This window comes from Miscanthus floridulus, chromosome 9, assembly GCF_019320115.1.
Source record: "Miscanthus floridulus cultivar M001 chromosome 9, ASM1932011v1, whole genome shotgun sequence".
Classification (NCBI taxonomy): Eukaryota; Viridiplantae; Streptophyta; class Magnoliopsida; order Poales; family Poaceae; genus Miscanthus; species Miscanthus floridulus.
Genome location: NC_089588.1, coordinates 25,654,947 through 25,676,217, shown reverse-complemented (window position 1 = coordinate 25,676,217; position 21,271 = coordinate 25,654,947). Strand labels below are relative to the sequence as shown.

General features: G+C 48.7%; 1 pseudogene; it reads left to right on the top strand.

Annotated features, from left to right (window-relative positions):
* The first annotated feature begins 230 nt into the window (after positions 1–230).
* Positions 231–6,013, top strand: LOC136481587 (uncharacterized; annotated as a pseudogene).
* Positions 6,014–21,271: the final 15,258 nt, after the last annotated feature.

Sequence of the window (21,271 nt, the reverse complement as noted above, 5' to 3'; positions counted from 1 at the left end):
AGGAATGTACTGTAGCAGTTGAGGGGCATTGTAATAAATTCTGTTATATAGTAGTTGAGCCCTATAAATATGGGACACTTGTAACCGCGCCAGGCGGTTGGTGGATGAATTAATGAAACCCTAGCCTTCCGAGTCATTCCCTTACTCGACACTCTTCCCCCTTGTCATTTCCTTCCCGAGCCTCCACCCAAGGCCGACCGTCCGACAGGCGGAGGCCTTGGTCACTCCCACGTAGTTTGAAACCGCTAGTTTCAACATTGGCGCCCACCGTGGTTGGGCCAAGGCAAACCAATGATGGCAGGGAAAAGAAAGACCACCACTAGAGCAGCAGCGACCACGGGTCAGCGAGGAAGGCCTAGGCGCAACACTCGTAGCGCCTACACAACCTCGCCAGCGGAGGATGACACCAGAGCAGATGCCCAGGGTCAACCACCGGAACCCCAAGACCGAGAGATTCAAGATCCGGAGGCCCAACCAAATTCAGCCACGGCACCCGAGCAAGAACTGCAACAGCTGCAAGCACAGTTGCAAAGAGCGCAACAAGAGAGGGACAGAATGATAGCAGCATTTGCAGCTAATCAGCAAGCTATTCAAGCATCAGCATAAGCAGCAGAAATAAGGCAGTAGTTGGCAGTCCTACATGCTGAGATGCTAAGTATGCAGCATGCAGTACCAGCAACAACCTCCGCAATCCCAGCCTCCATAGCAACACCAACTGCAACCATGCTTCAAGGTCCTACGCCAGTGGTCAGCCAGCCGACAATGCCATCTCAGGTGACGCGGAGGCCTATCGATCCCAAGTCACCACTATCTGAAGGCATACAACAGTCGCCATGGCCAACAGCGTACAAGCCAATCACACTACCCAAGTTCAACGGAAAGACTGACCCCCATCAGTTCATCATGAGTTACGAGGCAGCAGTAGCCTCCGTCGGTGGAGACGACGCCGTCTTGGCAAAGTCATTTGTCATTGCAGCCGAAGGTGACGCACTGGCTTGGTATTCTATGCTCAAACCAAGTACAGTCTATTCTTGGGAGAACCTCCGGGACAAGATATTGGCAAACTTCAAAGGCCTAACAGCACAGTCGCTGACTTCCACAGATCTGTTTCAGTGTAAGCAAATGCAGGGAGAGACACTCCATGATTACTTCCGAAAATTCGTGCAACTAAAGGCGAAGGCACCAGATGTCCCAGATGAGATCGCCATCAAAGCAGCAATCAAAGGCCTCCGAATTGGGCCATTCGCAGCACACTTAGCAAGAGAGAAACCAACCTCCATTCAGCAGTTGTATGACCAATTTGAGAAGTACTGCAGATCAGACAATGACCTGCGCAAGAGGCTGGAGGAGCAAGGTCAAAACAGACAACAAAACAGCAACAAAAATCCCCAGAAAACCAATACGAACCAGAATGTATCAAATTAGAAGCTAGGCCAGGGGCGAGTGCTCAGTATCGAGGGTCAACCCCACCCCGAGCAACGGCAACAAACAGCGCCAACACGGCCGGAGACCTAGACAAGGAACCAAGATCAGCAAGGTTACCAAGGCAAAAACTGGAACAGAAACCAAAGCCAGAAACAACGCAGGCCATATTGCGTTTTTCACGGCAAAAACGCAGGGCACAGCACCAAAGATTGTCCGGAGACAAAAGAAACACAAGAAAGGATAAAGAACAAGCAAACTGCCCAACCTCCGACACAGCAAAGCGCAAGAGAGGTCAACACCACATACATAACTAGCCACCAGCAGTACTGCCCAATGTACCCAGCGTTAAACGCAACCCAAATACATCCCTCCACACTGGCCTCCGCCTATTACCCAAACTTCCTACCAGCATGGCGGTCATCACCTTCACAGCAGCCTCCGGCGGGCAACTACAGGTCGGAGGCAAGCTTGACCTACATAAACCCAAAATCTCCCCATATAACCTACCTTGAAACAAACACACCGGAGCAAAACCGAATAAGGTTCGAGCCTTCGCAGCCACAGCACCACATGCAACAATTGCCTCCGCCACCACCGCACAACCAACCCCAAACACCAAAAAACGAGCCAAACCCAGAAAACCAAGTCAACCCTCATGGAGCACTACCAACAATAGGCATGATATTGCCAATCGCCGAAGGATCATCAATGGAGTTTCAAACGAAAAAGCAGAAAAAGGATCACCTCCGCCTGGTAAACAATGTAGCAGTCCAAGGCCCGGCGAAACACACAGATTGGTCCAGAGTCCCAATCACCTTCACAGAAGAAGATCTCCAGCTAGAGAGCTACCCTCACACAAACACAATGGTGATCAGGACAAACATAGCAGCATGGGAGATAAGCAGAATACTGATCGACACTGGTAGTTCAGCAGATATAATCTTCACAAATACCTTCAACCAAATGAAGCTCAGCAGAAATCAACTACAGCCCTCCGAATCCCCCTTAATAGGATTCGGAGGCAAGCAGATACAAGCATTAGGAAAAATCTCACTCCCAGTGTCGTTCGGAACCCAAGCGAATGCCAGAACCGAGTACATAACGTTCAACGTCGTCGATCTGTATTATCCATACAATGCCATCTTGGGCAGAGGATTCACAACCAAATTCAACGTAGCCCTGCATATGGCCTACCTGTGCATGAAAATACCAGCACTCCACGGTATTATCACAGTCCGAGGCAGCCAGAAAGAAGCAAGAAACATAGAGAAAGCTATCTACAGAGCCCAAAGAAACATCAATGCAGTCGAGTCGGCGAACAAAGAACTACAGCCTCCGGACATGCCCAAAGGAGAAACAGATATGGCAGGTCAGAAAGAGACAAAGCTGATCCCTCTAGAAAAAGAGTTACCAGACAGAAAAATGACAATCAGCTCAAAATTGTGCAAGGCAGAAGAGGAAGAGCTCATGGCAACCCTAGTGAAAAACAAGGACATCTTTGCCTGGTCAGCCTCCGACCTCCAGGGAGTCAGCAGGGACATCATACAGCATGAACTGGACATCAACGAAAACATGAGACCAAGAAAGCAGGAAACAGAGAAAAATGTCGGAGGACAGAATCCTGGCAGCAAAGGCGGAGGTGCAAAGACTCCTAGATGCAAAAGTGATCAGAGAAGTCAAGTATTTAGAATGGCTTGCAAACGTAGTCTTGGTACCAAAGAAAAATGGCAAAATGAGAATGTGCATAGATTTCACAGATCTGAATAAAGCTTGCAAGAAAGACCCTTTCCCATTGCCAAGAATATATGCCTCCGTCGACAAGGCAGCTAGATGCCAGAGGTTCTCTCTCCTCGACTGTTTCTCTGGGTATCACCAAATCTGGATGAAAAAAGAAGACGAAGACAAAACAAGTTTCACCACCCCATTCAGGACATACTGCTACACCAGAATGCCGGAGGGACTCAAGAATGCCGGAGCAACCTTTGCCAGAATGACAAAGGAGGTTTTGGGATCACAGCTAGATAGAAACATCATAGCCTATGTCGACGACATAGTGGTCATGAGCAAGAACAAGGACGACCACGTCTCTGACTTACAGGAGACCTTCGCCAACCTAAGGACAGCTGGCCTCCGCCTCAACCCAGAGAAATGTATATTTGGAGTCACAAAAGGGAAGATGCTCGGTTATATCATAAGCAGCGAAGGCATCAAAGTGAACCCGGACAAAACCAGAGCAATAATGGCAATGGCAGAGCCCAAAAACAAGAAGGAAGTACAAAAGATAACGTGAAGAATAGCTGCGCTCAACAGATTCATCTCAAAATCAGCAGAACGCAGCCTACCCTTCTTCCAAGCCCTAAGGGGCGGAGACAACTTCGAATGGGGGTCCAAGCAGTCGGAGGCATTTCACAACTTGAAAGAGTATCTGGCAAACTCATTGATGGTCTCCGTCCCAGAAGCGGACAGCCACCTATTGTTGTATGTGGCGGCCTCCGACCATGCAGTCAGCGCAGTCTTAGTCCACGAGCTGGAAAAAGAATCAGGCAAAACTCAAAAACCAGTTTATTTCATCTCAGAAGCATTGTCCGGAGCCAAACTAAACTATACAGAGGTAGAGAAAGTTGCCTACGCAGTGCTGATGGCATCAAGAAAACTAAAGCATTACTTTCAAGCCCACGAAATCTCAGTTCCAACATCGCTGCCACTACAAGACTTGCTCAGAAACAAAGAAGCCTCCGGCAGAATAGGCAAATGGGCTACATAGCTATCACAGTTTGGAATCTCATACATCCCCAGAACAGCAATCAAATCACAAGCATTAGCTGATTTTGTAGCAGATTGGACACCTCCGACAGAGCCCAAGGTACAACCAACAACTCAAGGCTAGATAGCATTCACGGATGGAGCCTGGGGCCAAGCCGGAGCAGGAGCCTCCGCTGTCCTAACAGCACCCTCCGGCGTCAAACTGAAATACGCAGCAAGGCTAGAGTTCAAATCAACAAACAACACAGCAGAATATGAAGCCCTGATCTTAGCGCTGAGCAAAGCAAAGGCCCTAGGGGCAAAAACATTGACAGTCAAAACAGATTCTCAAGTGGTCACTGGCCAAGTAGAGAAAGAATACACAGCAAGAGAGCCAGAACTCATCAAATACCTATCCGTTGTCAGAAATTTGGAGCGAAGATTTGAGGGTTTCACCCTAAAGCACATCCCAAGATCAGAAAATGCAGAGGCAGATGAATTGGCAAAGGCTGCGGCAAACAACCTACCACTGCCTCCCAACACTTTTTACCAGACATTGAAGTCTCCGGCAACTGCGGAGACATCCAAGGCACTAAAACCCATACTTCAACTGCACAATGAAGATTGGAGAAAGGTGATAATAGAATTCCTAGAAGGCAAAGCCATCGAAGAAGATGAAGCAAAAGCAGCAAGAATGCAGGCCAGAGCAAGAAATTACACAATCATAAACGGCGTACTGTACAAGAAGAGAGTAGTCCAGCCTCTCCTCAAATGCATATCGCAGAGCGAAGGCATAGAGTTGCTTCAAGAAATACACTCAGGAATTTGCGGGTCGCACATTGGCTCCAGAGCTTTATCAGCAAAGGCAATAAGGCAAGGCTTCTATTGGCCAACACACATACAAGACGCAGAGCAGACAGTCAGAACATGCAAAGCATGCCAAACATTCTCTCTAGGACAGTCGAAGCCATCGTCGGAGACCCAGCTTATACCTCCGATATGGCCACTGCAAAGATGGGGGATGGACCTGGTCGGCCCTTTACCTCCATCCCAAGGAGGAAACAGATTCGCAGTAGTGGCAGTGGAATATTTCACAAGATGGATAGAGGCAAAGCCGCTGGCGAAGATAACCTCAGAAACTATCAGAAAATTCTTCTGGCAGAACATCGTTTGCAGATTCGGTGTACCAAGGATCTTGACAGTAGACAATGGAAAACAATTCGATTCAGAGAACTTCAAAGAATTCTGCAAAAGCATAGGGACAAAATTAGCCTTCGCCTCGGTATACCACCCAGAGTCCAATGGAGCAGTGGAAAGAGCAAACAGAATAGTCTTTTCAGCAATATCAAAAACACTGCTGGGCCTACGCAAAGGAAAATGGATAGATGAATTACCAAGAGTTATTTGGTCACACAATACATCCGTCTCACGAACAACAGGATTCACACCATTCAAACTGCTTTATGGAGAAGATGCCATGATGCCAGAAGAAATAAAGCACGGGAGCCTCCGCACAACAAGCCAGCTGATGTTGCAAGATGAAGAATATGCAAAAGAAACAATAGAAGCCACCAGACTGGAAGCAGTCGACAACATTGCAAAATATCAGTCCCAAACCAAGAAGTGGAGAGACTCTCAGGTGGTAAGGAAAGACATAAACCACGGAGACCTCGTACTCAGGAGAAAACCCAACGCGCAACTTGTCGGCAAGTTGCAACCAAAATGGGAAGGCCCATACACAGCAATGGCAGCAGGCCAACCTGGTTCTTTCCACTTGACCGACAGTGAAGGTGTCACAACAACCCACACATGGAATATTGACAGCCTTCGCAGATACTACATCTAGGCAATGTACCAAAGGGCAACCTCCGCAAAATATAAGCGGAGGCCCCTACATGCATTTACCTTAGTTTTTTTACTTCAATCAAAACAAAATGTAAAAGAGCCTGCACTCTTTTCCTCACAGGGGAACTCCAAGCGGAGGTGAGGTTTTTAACGAGGCAGGCTCAATGTAAAAATCATCTACAAGTATAAAGAGGTAATTCCCCAAAATAACGCCACAAAGAACCCAAAACCGAAAGCGGCCAGCTCTGGCGCCGCAATATTCGGTAAACAAAAACAACAGGTCCTTTCAAAGTGCCAGCCATAGGCAAGGGCAATTTGAAATGACCTCTACAGCCAAACAGGCCTTCGCCCTTGACAAAGACCTGACCAAAGTCAGGCATCAGGGCAAAATTTTCTTTTGGCCAAAAATGCCTCCGACCCTTGACAAAGACCTGACCAAAGTTAGGCATCAGGGCAAAATTTTCTTTTGGCCAAAAAGGCCTCCGACCCTTGACAAAGACCTGGCCAAAGTCAGGCATCAGGGCAAAATTTTCTTCTAGTCAAAGAGGCCTCCGACCCTTGACAAAGACCTGACCAAAGTCAGGCATCAAGGCAAAATTCTCTTTTGGCAAAACAGGCATCCAACCCTCGAATAAGACCTGAACAAGTTCAGTTGCAACAAATTTATGGCGCCAGAGCCAAGAAAAATGTCTCCGCCATCCAAAACAGGAAAAACAATAAATGCCCGACAAAACACTGCCACCAATGCGGCGCCAGACCTCTTTACTTCAAAAAGATCTCAAGGGGAACAAATAAATCAGGCAAGATACAAGCCATCAAAGCCAAGATATGTTCCAACTAACAACGTACAAAAATGTTAACACACGAAGGCAACCACCACACTATAAAAATGGATTCCCCCCATACCCCAAAGAAACTCAGTCGGCATAAGGCGCAAGGGCGCAAGGGGGGAGCAAGGCGCAGCACAGGCAAAAGCCATAGCGATAGCCATGGAGGCAGGGGTCTCCTTAGATATCCAAGTCGACTGTAGATATTGTATGAAAACTCGTAACGGCGGAAGCAACGGTAGATAGTCGGAGATAGTGGGAAAAGAGAGAGGGCCTACGGCATGGTGATGACCGACGAAGGCCTACAGAAGCAGGGGGATATCGCACGAAAACTCGTAACATCCCCCTGACTCCAGAGACCTAACCTGCCATCTCCAAAGATCAACCATGTCCCACGGGTGTGCGGCGTCGGAGACCCATGCCTCCAGACAGCTAAAACACCCAAATAAAGAAATATCAAAAGTCTCCGCCGTCTGCACAAGCTGCGCCAAACCTCCAGTCGGATCAAACACCGATTCGGCAAGCCTCGCCAGGCGGACTTCAGGTACGCCTCCGCCGGTCGAAAAACGGCGGAGACTTCTACCCCCGGCCATCAAGCAAGCACAGAGAACGAGAAAAAATGGGGCGAAGGTCCTAGCCACCACCTCTGTATCGCGCTCGATCGCCAAAGCGAAGGACAACGGTGCGCGAGCTCGGGACTAGACGAGATATGTAAACTACCACGACGGGATCAAGCCACCGCACAAACAATCAAGAAAGTCAACCTGTCTTGTATTCCATAAAGCGTCAAGAAACTTTCTTATAGGACACCAACTTGAAATAAAATCCTAACTATTGTGGCGGAGGTCCACGCCAAGCAAGCGCGCGAGTAAACCCAGCGCGCTCGTTGTCTATGTCAAACCTAACTGACTCAAATACGTCGTGCGCAACGCTGCGGGGAAAGGCCGAACGCCAATACTCCCAGAGCTCTCCGCTCACGTAAAGACCGTCGTTGTAGAGAGTCAAAGGAGCAACATCTTGCGCAGGCTCCCGGTTCGAAACCTGCGGAAGGTTAAAATTTTCCACAAAAACATTCAGAACAAAATAAACTTTATTCATAAAAAGCCTAGTTGGACTGCAAGATACACGCTAGAACAACTAAATGCTACAAAGGGCCTAGACCTCCGGCGCATCGGCTGTAGCAGATGTCTCTGGAGCGGAGCTCGTATCAACTGTGGGCGGGCACGGCCCCCGACCACCGCCTCCGCCGATCGTAGATCCCCCCGGAACTCCACCGGTGGCGAAGGCCCCAACCGCAGTCGCCGAGCGCGGAATCGACGGAGGCCTGCCTGCAAGACCTTTCTGCGCAACCTGCAACATAGGCTAGAATGTCAGGGGCAAAAACAACGGAAGCCTTCCGAGTCAAAAAAAGGGGCCGACTACAAAAACTATAAATACCTTCGCCCTCTTGTCCTCCGCCAGTTTCCGGGCTGCTGATCTCCCAAATGGAGCCCAAAAGTGCCCGATGAAATTTCTCAAGGTTTTTTGCAAACCAAGAGAAGTCTCACCGAGCTCCTCCGGACCAGGCAGCGCCCCCTCCAGAATACCTTCGGTGTGCGTACACCCGCCGCGTGCCAAAAGTTTGGCATAGTTCGTCACTCCCGCCAGCGCCCCGTAGTCCGTGCAACCGTTGATCAGACCGGGGAGCTTCGCAAGATGACGTTTTAGCTAGGAGGCGAGGGCGTACACGCTGTCTTCCTCCAGAGGAGCGGAGGTTTCGCCTCTGACCTCAGCGACGGTGGCCCGGTAATGACCAACAGTCGCAGCGAGGACCCCCTTGACCGAGTCCAGATGCCTCATCGTCAGAGAAAGCTGCTCCCTCACCGCCACTGCGGATTCCTTCTCGAAGGCAAGCTCTCGCCGGAGGCCCTCGGTTAGCTCACTCTCCCTACGGGCCTGCTCGGCGGACAAACCCTCCACCTCCCGGGCCTTCACGGCATCGGCCCTTAAGCCATCCTTTTCTCGCTCTTTCTCTGTAAGAGACAGGCGGAGAGCTGCAACAGAGTCCGACAAACCCCCTTTTTCACCTTCCAGGCGCTCGACTTCCGCCTTGAGCGCTTCGATCGCGACGTCACGGTCGCAGACCTCGTGGGTACAGCGTTCTTCCATAACAACACCCGTGTGATACCCCTGCGGCCAGAAAAAAAACCAAAGCGACCAGCGGTGGAATCAAGAACAAGTCTACAAGCGAACATACACGAAAAATAGTAAAAGAAGGAAAGGGGCAAAACCACCGGAGACGAACCAGGCTCTGGTGTTCGAGGTGAACGCGGAGAAGCTGGAAGAAATCCATATCCCTCAGACGCTGTTTAAAGCGATCTGTTCAAACAAGAACAAACAAACACAAAACGATAAGGTGAGAAGCAAATCTCACGATAAACGCACCAACAACCAAAGACCACCTCCGACGTCTCCAAGAACGGCAAGATAACACTCCTCCCAACCTGAGATAGAAGTGTCGGAGGAGCCTACGCAAAAAAAAACAACAACAGCTTAGGTCAGAGGATAGATCAAAAACAAGCCAGATGATGACCAAAATAAAAACATTTTCTACTTACTCGGACCCGGCGCCGTCGGCCCCGGTTGCCCCGGACCGAACCTAGCACCCGTAGCGGCCGCTCGCTCCTCCGGGGTGAGAAGTCCGGCCATGACATCACCTGCAAAGCAGCAAACGCACAGTATTGGTACTTAGCTCAACACGCAAAGGAATCAGACGGGCGAAGACAATAAACACAAAGATGTGCACCAAATAGACCTACTCATATAAAGCCCTGGCAGGGCAGCTTGCTGCGCCCTCCGAGCATAAGTCTCCGCCGTATCATGCGGCGAAGGCCCAAGGAGCCGGACTTCCTCAGCCAGCGGCCCGGAGGGCAGAGGACTCAAAGAAGGCCGAGCCGCCGGGGCCTCCTCGGCAGGAGCGGCATCCGGCCACCCGACGTCGGCCGCAGGCACGGGCGAAGGCGCGACAGCAGCAGGGGATGAAGGAGCATGCCGTGGGATGGCCTCCGTGTCCTCTTCAGAGCTTGAGCACAGCCCGCCAAGAACGTCGGGCATAGGCTCGATGGCGCTACCTTCCGGCTATTTGCCGACGCTCGTAGCACCATGCGAGGAGCGCGCCGGGGCAACGCCGGTTTTCGGCCGCCCGGCACCGCTCATGGCTCCGCCCGTTGGGCACACCAGAGCTGTGGGAGCGCCGCGATCCCCTCCGCTCGCAACTCGAGCGTCCGCTGACGGGGCGGAGGAGCTCTCGATGTCTTTGCTGCCGGCGGAGGCGGCGCCCGCACTGCCAGCAGAAGAAAAGGCCGGCGCGATCAGCGGAGCTCCGCTTTTCTTCCTCTTTTTCATAGGCGCCCGAGGGCCGACGACGCCCTTCCTCTTTTTAGACTCGGCCTCCGCCGTAACATTCTTTGCGTAGGCCTTCTTCTTTTTCTTCTCAATCGAGGCCAGGACCTCAGCAGGAACCTCGCGCTCCCAGTAGATAATCCCGACCTCCTCAAAAACTTGATTAAGCCGCGGCATGGTGCCTGCCATGGCCATCCGAGACGTGTACTCATGCTCGGAAATCTTGCCGACCAACCCTATGGCAGCCTCCTCAACTTTGGAGACGAAACCATCCTCCGTCACCCCCTCCCCCAAAGATTGACCGAAGCGGGGGAACGGAATCTCGGCCTCCGGCCCGAAAACGGGAACCTTGACCTGTTCTAGCTGAAAAGCTAGGTTGTTTTTGCCCAAGGGCCAGTAGTTGGAGGCCATGATCTCCTCCACCAGATCGCGGCCACTAGAGTAGTGGCACGCTGCCGCAAAGGCCTGATCACAGGCCTCCCGCGTCGGAGACACCGCCTCCGGTGGATCCACGCGCGTGTGTGGCGCCATATCATCCATCCGAGAAGTCAATGGGTACTCGGAGAGCTCCTCGCCGTCCTCAGTTGTGCTGCGGACCCCATAGGTCTTCACGTAAAACCACTGCTCCAGCCAGCCGTGGTCCCACTTGCCCTTCTGGCAAAAGGAGATCTCCAGGCGGTCCACGCCTTGGTTCCTCTTAGACATGAAGGTGCAACTACCATACTGGTAGGTCACCTCCACCTCCTTGCCATCCCGCGCCTCCTTCTTCTTCTTCGGCTGCTTTTGCAGCTCATAGTACGTGCAAAAGGTGTCCACGTCCGGCTCGGCACCGTAAGAGACGCACGCCCAGCAGAATTTGCTAAGTGTCAGGAAAGCAGTGGGCGTCAGATGATGGAGCTGGACATTGAAGGTCTCCAACACCCGGCGAAGGAAGGGAATGTAAGGAAAGCGGAGGCCGCAGGTGAAGAAGTCCCGAAAGACCACCGCATATCCTTCCTCCGGCTCCGGAACAGTCTGACCCGGTGGAGGGATTTTTACCCAGGAAGAAGGGAAACATGACTCCTTCAACATCTCCGCGATTGCATCCTCAGTAATAGAGGACGGGCCAAAGTCCCAAGACTTTATCGCCGTGTCTCCGGGGTCCGCGGTGATCAAGTCTCCGATAGAAGCAGAGACACTCCCCAAATCCTCCTCCACCACCTTTTCCAGCTCCAACACGGAGGCAGAGGCAAGCATGCACTCCTCAAAGCACGCACCCCAGCCGACGGCCCTAATGCCGAGAAGGTGGTGGTAGGGTCCGGAGAAGGCGGGCCGGCAAGTTTGGGCGGAGGCAGAAAGAAAAGCCACCGCGACAGCAACCTAAAAGCGAAACGCGAACAGAAAGACGGAACGCGCGGGGGCAGCAAGAGGTGAAAGCGAAGAGGGCAGGGAGCGATTTCTCGAATGCAATGAAGCGAATGAGCGGCGTGTGGGGGGGACCCCGCCGCCAAAAGCACCCTTATATAGGCAGCGGGCAGGCGGTACGACTCCCGCTGCACAACGGTCACCTCCGGAAGATCCGCCCGCTGCACAACGGTCACCTCCGAAAAAATCGCGAGGAACGCAACGGACACAGACGTGGCAGAAATGACCGCAACATAGGGCAACGGCTAGATATGCCGCCCAACGGCTACTCTCGAGGAGACTAACGGCTGCGCCAGAGCGGGCCAGGGGGGAAGTAGCGGGGCCTCAGTCGAAGACACCGAAGACGGCCTCCGCCCCCGCGGACGCTTTCGGCCAAGGCGTTTTGAGCTCACGGCACGCTCCGGCGAACCATGGCCTCAAAAGGGGGGAACTGTTGTAACATGGCTTTGGCGGGTGGCGAAGGCCCCCGACAGCGGGGTGTCGCCAAGGCATCTTCGACCGTCTTAGGGCGAAGACCCGGCGCTGACCAAAGGAGTTTTCCCGGCTATGCTCGAAGGGTGCCGAATCTCCTTCTCATCGCGGACTCCGCTCAGGCGGGCGTCTCCGGTATCACGAGCGGAGGCCGCCTTATCTCCAAACTAATCAAACAGACGATCTTGCCTAAGTGTGCGCAGGTACTCAAGCGCAGGCGCTCATGGTCCGCGCAAATGCGCCAGCATGACCCCTGCCCGGCTGGGCGGAGACTTGCGGATGACGCCTCCGCCCAGACCGGCGGAGGTTTTCCAAGGCGACGGCGCGCCCCTGAAGGCGGAGGACAGCGGCGAGAACTGTGGCCCCCGCGCAGCCGGGCGGAGACCCGCGGGTAATGCCTCCGACCGTTCGGCGGAGACCCGCCGGGGCAGCGGCGCGCCCCTGGAGATGAAGGCCGGCGCTGGGGACTCAGGCCTTTGGGCCGAAGACCGAGCCACAGTGGGCCGGTTGCTCATGGAAGTCCATCACTCGAAGACGGTATGGCAGGATTGCCCCGCGAACAAGAGGCTAGCGACGGAATATTCCAGGAATGTACTGTAGCAGTTGAGGAGCATTGTAATAAATTCTGTTATGTAGTAGTTGAGCCCTATAAATATGGGACACTTGTAACCGTGCCAGGCGGTTGGTGGATGAATTAATGAAACCCTAGCCTTCCGAGTCATTCCCTTACTCGACACTCTTCCCCCCTGTCATTTCCTTCCCAAGCCTCCGCCCAAGGCCGACCGTCCGACAGGCGGAGGCCTTGGTCACTCCTACGTAGTTTGAAACCGCTAGTTTCAACACTGTCATAGTAACCGCACCTCGGGCACATGCAAAAAAGCAAGAAAGAACAGCCAAAGCTGAGGGCAACTTTGAGCTCAGTGGCAGGGGACGATTGCACGGCGTTGGATATGTAGAACGCGATAACAGTGGGAAGGTAGGAAGCAGCCATCGCACCATACTGGACGACACAGTGCCTCGAGCGACGGCCCATGGGGCCCAGAATGCTCTGAAGTTGCCGTAGGATGAACCATACCACCCGAGCTGCAATCACCTTGACTATGAGTTCAGGCTTGGTCATCAGTCGGAGAAGGGATTTGAAGGAGATCACCGCAGTCACAGAGGCCGTTGGCGCCAGCCGCCGCGGCCATCCTCAGTTCTCGTGGCACAAAGAGCTGGAAGCCGCGTATGTGTGAAGGAACTTGGATGAAATGATAATTTGAGGATATAGTACGTCTTGTTGGTAGCCACTTGTTGCCATTGCGGTGCTATTAGAACATACACCGAGTCGACTTTGGGAGCTTCCTCGTTAATTAGATATCCGGTAAATTTACTGCAAATAAAACAGTCTTCAATATTGGTATTTTCTTCATGGAGATTGCTCAATATTGTCATTGCTAGATGACACATCCAGTTGTGACACTATGCGTGGCAATTAAAATAATATTTTCAGTTGTGACACTGTCAATACCATATAAAACTTTGTAGTTGGTAATTTTTTACAAGAAGTAATTTAGAGTCCTAAATATCCATTTTATTGTCTTAGATTTGAAATTTAAAATTTACAATTTTTAAATGATTTTGGATGTTGACATGATCTATATTGCTGTCGTTTGAATTTTTAAATTTTGAATTTCAAAATCTAAAAGAATAAAAAGAATATTTACGATTCTAAATTTTTGATCGAAAGGTTTCCTCGAGCTTAGGATTCGGTGTCAAGATACATGAAACTAGAATAATACCCCGCGCGTTGCTGCGGAAATTGCGGATTAGTAGATTACATGGTATGATAACGTGCACAACAAAATGCTTGTGTCTTTCTGACGTGGACATTACAGTTACATATGGTAGTGGATTTTAATTGTATGTGATAGTGCATTGCTTAGTTGGACAACTTACATGTTGAGATAAAGAGCTAATGTGGTTTTGCTTAGTGGATTTTAATTGTATGGAATAGTACATTGCCTAGTTGGACAGCTTGCATGTTAAGATAAATAACTAGTGGATTTTGCTTTATAAGAGTACTAGAAGAACGCCCCGCGCGTTACTGCAAGAATAATGACATTTGAAATTATACTCTTTATATTTACTAATATGAATAAATAAATATCATGATACTACATGTTAGTGGATGATTTTTAGCATCCTGATATGGATAACTAAGTATATATGTTAGTAAATAATATGATTTGTTAATGTGAGTAGCTTGAATGAAGACATAATGACACGTGTTAGTTGGATGTGTTAGTGGATGCTGATGTGTACACTCTGCATAGTGAAATAGTTGCATGTGCTAGTAGGTTGTTCTAGTGGATGCTGATGTGGACACTTTGCATGGTAAGATAAATTGTTAATGAGATTTAAAAATATAAGATATACAGATATAGATATAGATATAGATAAGATAAGATGCGATGTAACGGTGCAACCACCCAACAAGAGAAAGCCTCACGTCACAAACAAACGACAAAAAAATACCGATAATTACTCTCAAACTGATTTGTAAACGCAGCGCGGGAGACTCTCAAAAGCTGAACATCGGATCGACCTGACTCTGCATCTTCTGCGGACTGTTGTTCTTGCTGTCCAACTGTAAAATGACGTTCTCGGGTCTCTCTTTTGCTTCTTGTTTTATCATCGGCAGACACACCTTGAGCATATACGACTAATCCTTTGCAGCACCTTAACTTCCGCATTCCACTCCATCAGGAGCGAGCGGGCCAACCAGTATTCAAGGGTATTCAACTGAATATCCAATTTTTTTTTGACAAAAAAAATCATATATATACTGTATACACAAGTCTATATATGAAACAAAGAAAAATACCGTGAACTGCATATATGTACAGACAATTTAGCCCAATTTCAACTCGTTTTCCCTTCCCATCGAAGGCACAGCGCTGCCCCTGGCCCATTTTCTCTAGCTGAGGCCCAAAGACGCGCTCCTACCTCCTCCTCCTCATCCTCCTCCTCCTCCTCTTGCCCTGCTATTCCCGCACGCGCATGGAGGCACTCGAACTCGACTCCCTCTCCATGCCTGTGTATTCTCTACACTCTTGGCGAACGAAATCCTAGGCCCTAGCTTCACATGACACCCGGCAGCCAGCGGCGACGGTGGTGGCGGCAAGCGGCAAGCGGCTAGCGGTGGAGGTCAGGTGGCATGATCGGCGGATCGGCGATCTCAAGTAAAGTAGTTGTTCCAGGTAAAAACAAACATACATCTTATAGCCGCAAGCGTTTCCTTCTATCGCAATAGCCACCCACTCGGTCTATCAACGCAGTCATTAGTATGTGTTCAGGACGGAAGAGTATCTTTCCCAAGGGAAGCTGAAACAAAGTATCACCCGTCTCTAGACAAACAACGATCCTATGGGTTCCCATAGGGTCAACTACCTGGAAAGGAGATGGGTCGGCCGGCGGTTTGCAATAGTAGAAATCTGCACATCTATGATGAAAATCATAACGATGAATCCAACACTGTCATAGAAGATCGCTTTCTATGACGAATATTTCCGTTCCGTTATGGATCATTGGTGACGATCCTCCGGCCCTTCCTATGTATGATGAAAACGATATCATTACAAAAAAATCATCATAGAACACCACAGGTTTCATTACATATCACTCGCTCGACTGTTTCTTCTTATATGTGACGATCTCCTTTAGAAACTGTGACGAACAGAACTTCGTCATTAAACTAATTACACATCTGTGACAGACAGTTTTTGAACTGTGACAAACGACACTTCGTCATAAATCTCCACACGGCCCTTTCTCCATCCAATGTGTACCTGTGTGAACCGCAATCACTCATCCATGACGAACGGTTTTACAGCTATAACGAACTTCATTTCGTCACAAAGTCTCGACGTGTACCTATGGGACCCTTTTCCATCCAACATGTACATGTCCGACCTGCAGTTACTTATCCGTGACGCTTGCAATTCATCATAAATTCTCCGCTCCATCCTTTCTCTATCCAACGTGTACCTATGTGACCTTTCTCCATCCGACGTGTACCTGTGGGACCTACAGTTACTCATCCGTGATGCGTGCATTTCGTCATAAAATTGTGTGGTCCTTTTTCCTTCTATGTGTACTTTTACCATGGGTCCTGTGGCCTTTTTAATCTGTGGGACACGATGGCTTGCGTGGCATTTGTACCATGGGTGCTGTCGGGGTTTAATTTCTTAAAAAAGTATGATACCTGGGAGTCGAACCCGAGATCTGGATCAGGAATGGAACATCTTTACCATTGCGCTAGACGCCCGGCTATGTTGTTATCTCTTTCAAGTCGTTATTGTATGCTATTCTCTATGTGGATGCCCTACTGTTTTACCTAAATTGGATATCCCCTCCAAGTGGAAACAAATATGTGCCCGTTGGACTTGCCGTGGCAGTGGCGGCGTCGGCAACAGAGGATCTCCGGTGTGCTGTGGTGGCTCAGGCATCCTTTTAGAGGCTAGGCGGCAGAGCCTTCCCAGTGTAGCGTGGCGGCATTGGTGTCCGCATTAGTTGTGTGCCACGGCAGATGTGATAGATTTGATCCGCAGTTCTCCTTTCTCGCCTTTTCCTATTTGCTTCATTATTTTTGTCCTTGCTTCACCATGAGGTGTACAAGAAACATTCTAGCATTGAAGATCTGGTTAGGCCAATGATGATGAAAAGAATTAGGAGGTGGCACTGGTTGGTTTTCCGTTGATGTCTTGATTTTCTGCATATGTTCAGTGTTCTTACTGTAAATGCCTATGTGCAACGAGGACTGTTAATTATCAAATGCTTGCTTCGTTATACCTATCTATCTAGGCAACAAACAGGACCTTTGCTTGTACCTTAAACTATTTTTTGTGTCGAATGCTTGCTTGATTCTATATTTCTATTTCATATGCTCTAGTGCTACCAGTGAGTCCTTATGGTATTTTGAACTTGTAACATATCTAAGGTCATATTTTTGTGCCAATGATGTCTACATGGCTCTTGAATGTATTATGCCACATCACTGCTTTGTGTCCATCATTCACATGACTGAGGCCACTAATGTTTAGCTGCACATGTTGCTACTGATGCAAATGATGATCACTACCACTTGTTCACTGACATTCTAATTGTGAAAACTAAGGCAATATGTTTGGGTTGTACAGATTTGAGATGAATCCCCACTATGTTGTGTTCAAGGGTCATCAGACAAGAGTTTGCTAGCTGCCGTCATAGCTGGGAGTTGTTCTACATCCTCGACATCGATGAATGGCTCACCACCGTTAATATCAACTTCCACTTTGGCAAAGCTCAGCAGCAATTGTCCTGTTTCCTAAACCTTAGACTCCATTGCATCATCAACGAAGCTGAAATCCATCTCATCATCATGAGGGCGAGAAAGGTTGGAGATCGCGGCATCCACAGGTTCAGACGTTGCAAGCGAAGCAAGAGCTAGTCATGACAGCCCTTGCAGTAGGAGACGCATCCCCTCCTCCGCGCAGGTCCTCATCCACTACCTTGGCTCCTCAGCCCCGTCCAGAACCAGACCTCGACCTCTGACATCTAGAGCGAGCACAACACCGGCCTCCATATCTTCACTCCCAACAGCCTTCACATATTTCCAAGTATAAAATGCCTTCACCTTATTTCAAACATCAGTAGGTTGAGGCAAAACCTTCCACTTCATGGCCTCAGCTTTCGCTGTGATAGTCTTCATAGCCTTGGCCTTCGACGCACCAGCCTTTGGTGCTGATGCCTGCAGGTTACGAGGCGGGACACGCTTCTGATACTCAATGCTCATCTCCTCGAATACTCGATTTAACCAAGGCAGTCGGTCTCGATAGAAATCCTACAAGCCTATTCTTTGTCGGACATCGCGCCAAGAATTTTGGTAGCCTGGCCTTCGACGCGACCAACAATCTCCTCATTGATCTCCCCTTCATCCTACATCAGTCCAAGATAAAAGTTGTAGATCTTGAAAACTATGTTTGAATTTCTCACATTTGAAATTTGAATTTTTCAAATGACCTCCATTGGAGAAACAACAAAAAAGAAAGTTGTAGATCTCAAAAAATTATACAACTTTGTAGTTGATAACTTTTTTATTTGAAATTATCTAGCTGAGGATAATCACGTCTAAATTTCCAACATTTGAAATTCAAAATTTTCAAACGGCCTCAGATGGAGAAACAACAAAAATGAAAGTTGTAGATCCTCAAAAGTTATGCAATTTTGTAGTTGACAACTTTTTCATTTGAATTCATTTAGAGTCTCAAACACTTATTTCAAGTTCTGTTGAGCATAATATGAATAGAAAGAATATCTAAGATAGACACAAGTGAGTGTTCGGTGTAGTGGATAGAGCAGTGAGCACACGAGCTTGAGGTCGTGGGTTCGAACCCCGGCGGCCGCGAAGCGTTCAATTTTCACGTTAAAAAATGCACAATGGGGGGAGTGTGGCTCATCGATGGGGCCTCCTGGGACTAGCGCCCCTCCTGCTCTTCTTCACTACTAGATGCCGGGCCATTGGGAGAGGACCGCATGCCGGTGACAAGCGTTCCCCTGAGTGTCCGAGCGCGGGGGGTTCGCGAGACGAGCATGGCGCAAGCCTCGACAAGGAAACCAGCGGGACGGCGATGGCCTGAGCACTGATGAGGTGGCTGGCGCCCTCCCTCCTCTTCTCCTCCTATCGAGATCTTCAGGATCCGGCGGCTCCCTTCTCTTCACTTCCGTCAGTGTCATCGTCTTTCTCCGCTGGGTTCCTCTTTTCCACCGTCGAGGATTGTCGCAGACCAGGGGCCAGAGATGCCACCGTGCTAGGAGAGGACCGCACTGGTGCAGGGGGTCGGCGGGGCAGGCATGGCCAGGAGGCCTCCGCAGCAACCAGAGGTGTCCGAGCGTGGATGTCCTTGATGGTGGTGTGCTACGATTCGTAGGGGCATAGAGGTCATTTGTCTTGAACGTTGTTAGCTGTGCCATCTCCTGAGATGACTCTTAAGTTGGGATGGAGGGAATACATGCACATAATAGCAAGAGGATGCTATGGAACCTGCAAGTTAATTCTCACGACATCGGTGTATAAAAAATAAATTGTAGAAATTTCACAATAATCATAAACACCTTTAATTTGGTAAACTCTAAGCCAATGGATCTATTCTATAATATAAAAAATTATCCGCCACCATCAATATGAAAAATAGATATAGCAATCTCCTAAATTTGATTAAAAATTACCAACTTCTAGCATTATTAAAGATAATTTAAAACCCTAAGTTTTCTAATTAGCCGTTTTTGCCATTAAGTGATAATTCAATGTAAGCCTTAAACTTGCATATAAATTATCTCCCTCTACCATTCTAACAGATAATTTAAAATAACCACCCATCAAAATCACCTACATATGCTACTATTAGCGATAATGTAAATTATAGCTAAATTTGCTTTTAAATTATCCATATGTGTCATTATAAAAGATAATATAAAGTAACATCTTTTAATTTGTACCTAAATTACCCATACCACCCATTACAAAAAAAACACAAGTATCTCTCAAATCTACATGTAAATACCAATATAAGATATTACAAAACTAATTCAATCCAGAGGTTGTTTACCGGTGAGGCACAGAAGATTCAACTCATGCAGTTTCGTATTGCTAATGGTTGGTTGAAAGTTGGAGCGCATACGAATCTAATAAACCACTCATTACCAAATGAAACGACATAAGCTGTTTCAAGTAATATAATGGTGCTGAAACATCTCCTTTCAGTTCAATGAGGAAGAGAGGACCGGGGTCCTCTCTTTGTTGTTGCAAAGCAGAGCTCTCTAAGAACAATACAAATTATGAAGTAGCGGTATTGTAGGCAGGGTTTGTGTGCTGGCTCTGCTCTACTTCAGCACCACCATCCGTTGTATAATGTATATCCTAATAACTAATCGCATTATCACAATACGAATATATATATATTGGAAGCATGGAATGCATCCATCGGTGACATAGTGGTATTGGTTGTAGCGATAAAGTTGTAATTATCTCAGCCATCATCATCAAGCAACTTGGCAAAACAACATGTGGAGGACAGTGTACGAGGAAGACGTGGCAAGTCTCCTCTGCCATCGTCCGTCCACGGTATGGTAGTAATGGATATCACACAAGCACATAGTAATGAAGGACCCCAATATTCGTTAGGCTGTTGCTTTCCATCGACATTTTATTTGTTGTGATATTGGGAGAAGAAATTTCAACACCGATGTGAAGTCCTTTGGCAGCAAATAGGAACACTAGCTTTACGTGTCGTCCATGATGGGCCCATTTGATGACTGGGATATGAAGACTAATTCATATGCCAGCTCGGACCTCTACAGAGTTTATTTGGATGCACTAGTATAGTCGTATTCACTTCGATTTACATGTGTTGAAATGGATTAAGGTGCAAGTTAGTTTCACAAAAAATTGTATAAGGAAAAGCAGAACAAGCCTCCGTGCTTATAGCATTTATGCCAGCTCGGACCATAAACGCGATCCTTGGACGTTTGTCACGAGAGATCAACTCGACAGGCGTAGAAGAAGGCGTGCAGTGGATGGGATGATCTAAAGAGCAGATGTGACGACGGCTGTCGAACAAGACAGCCGGCGCACGAGATGGAGATGGGGCTGCTAACACCGTAGAGCCGGCATACCTATTTTGGGCACGGAATATCCAGACGGAGATAGGCAGAATTTGCATTGCTGGGTTGGGTTAGTCTCCACGCGGTCTGCTAATGATACCATTGCAGAGGCCGTGAGGGTTATCAGTTGTCTAAGGTCGTGCGTGTCGTGAGCATGTCATGCCACATGTATATATTCTTTAGCAGCCGTAATCCTGACTGACCCTGACAAGAGTGCATGGAAATTGAATGGATTCTGTATGGCTGTTCTATTTGTTTGAGGATGCTTTGGTTTTCTCCCTACTGGGGTTTATGAAAACACATCAAACGTATAGAGTTACAAACTCAGGAGACAAGAAAGGAATGGAAAAAAAAATCAACAAAATTACACAAAGGTCTTGTTATGCACAATCAGTTGAGAGCACAGGGTGACAAATGCCTCTGTCGCGGCCTGTATGCAGTGGTTCGTTGAACGAACTGACAAAGGCTCAAAAGCTGCTGCTTCAACGCATTGC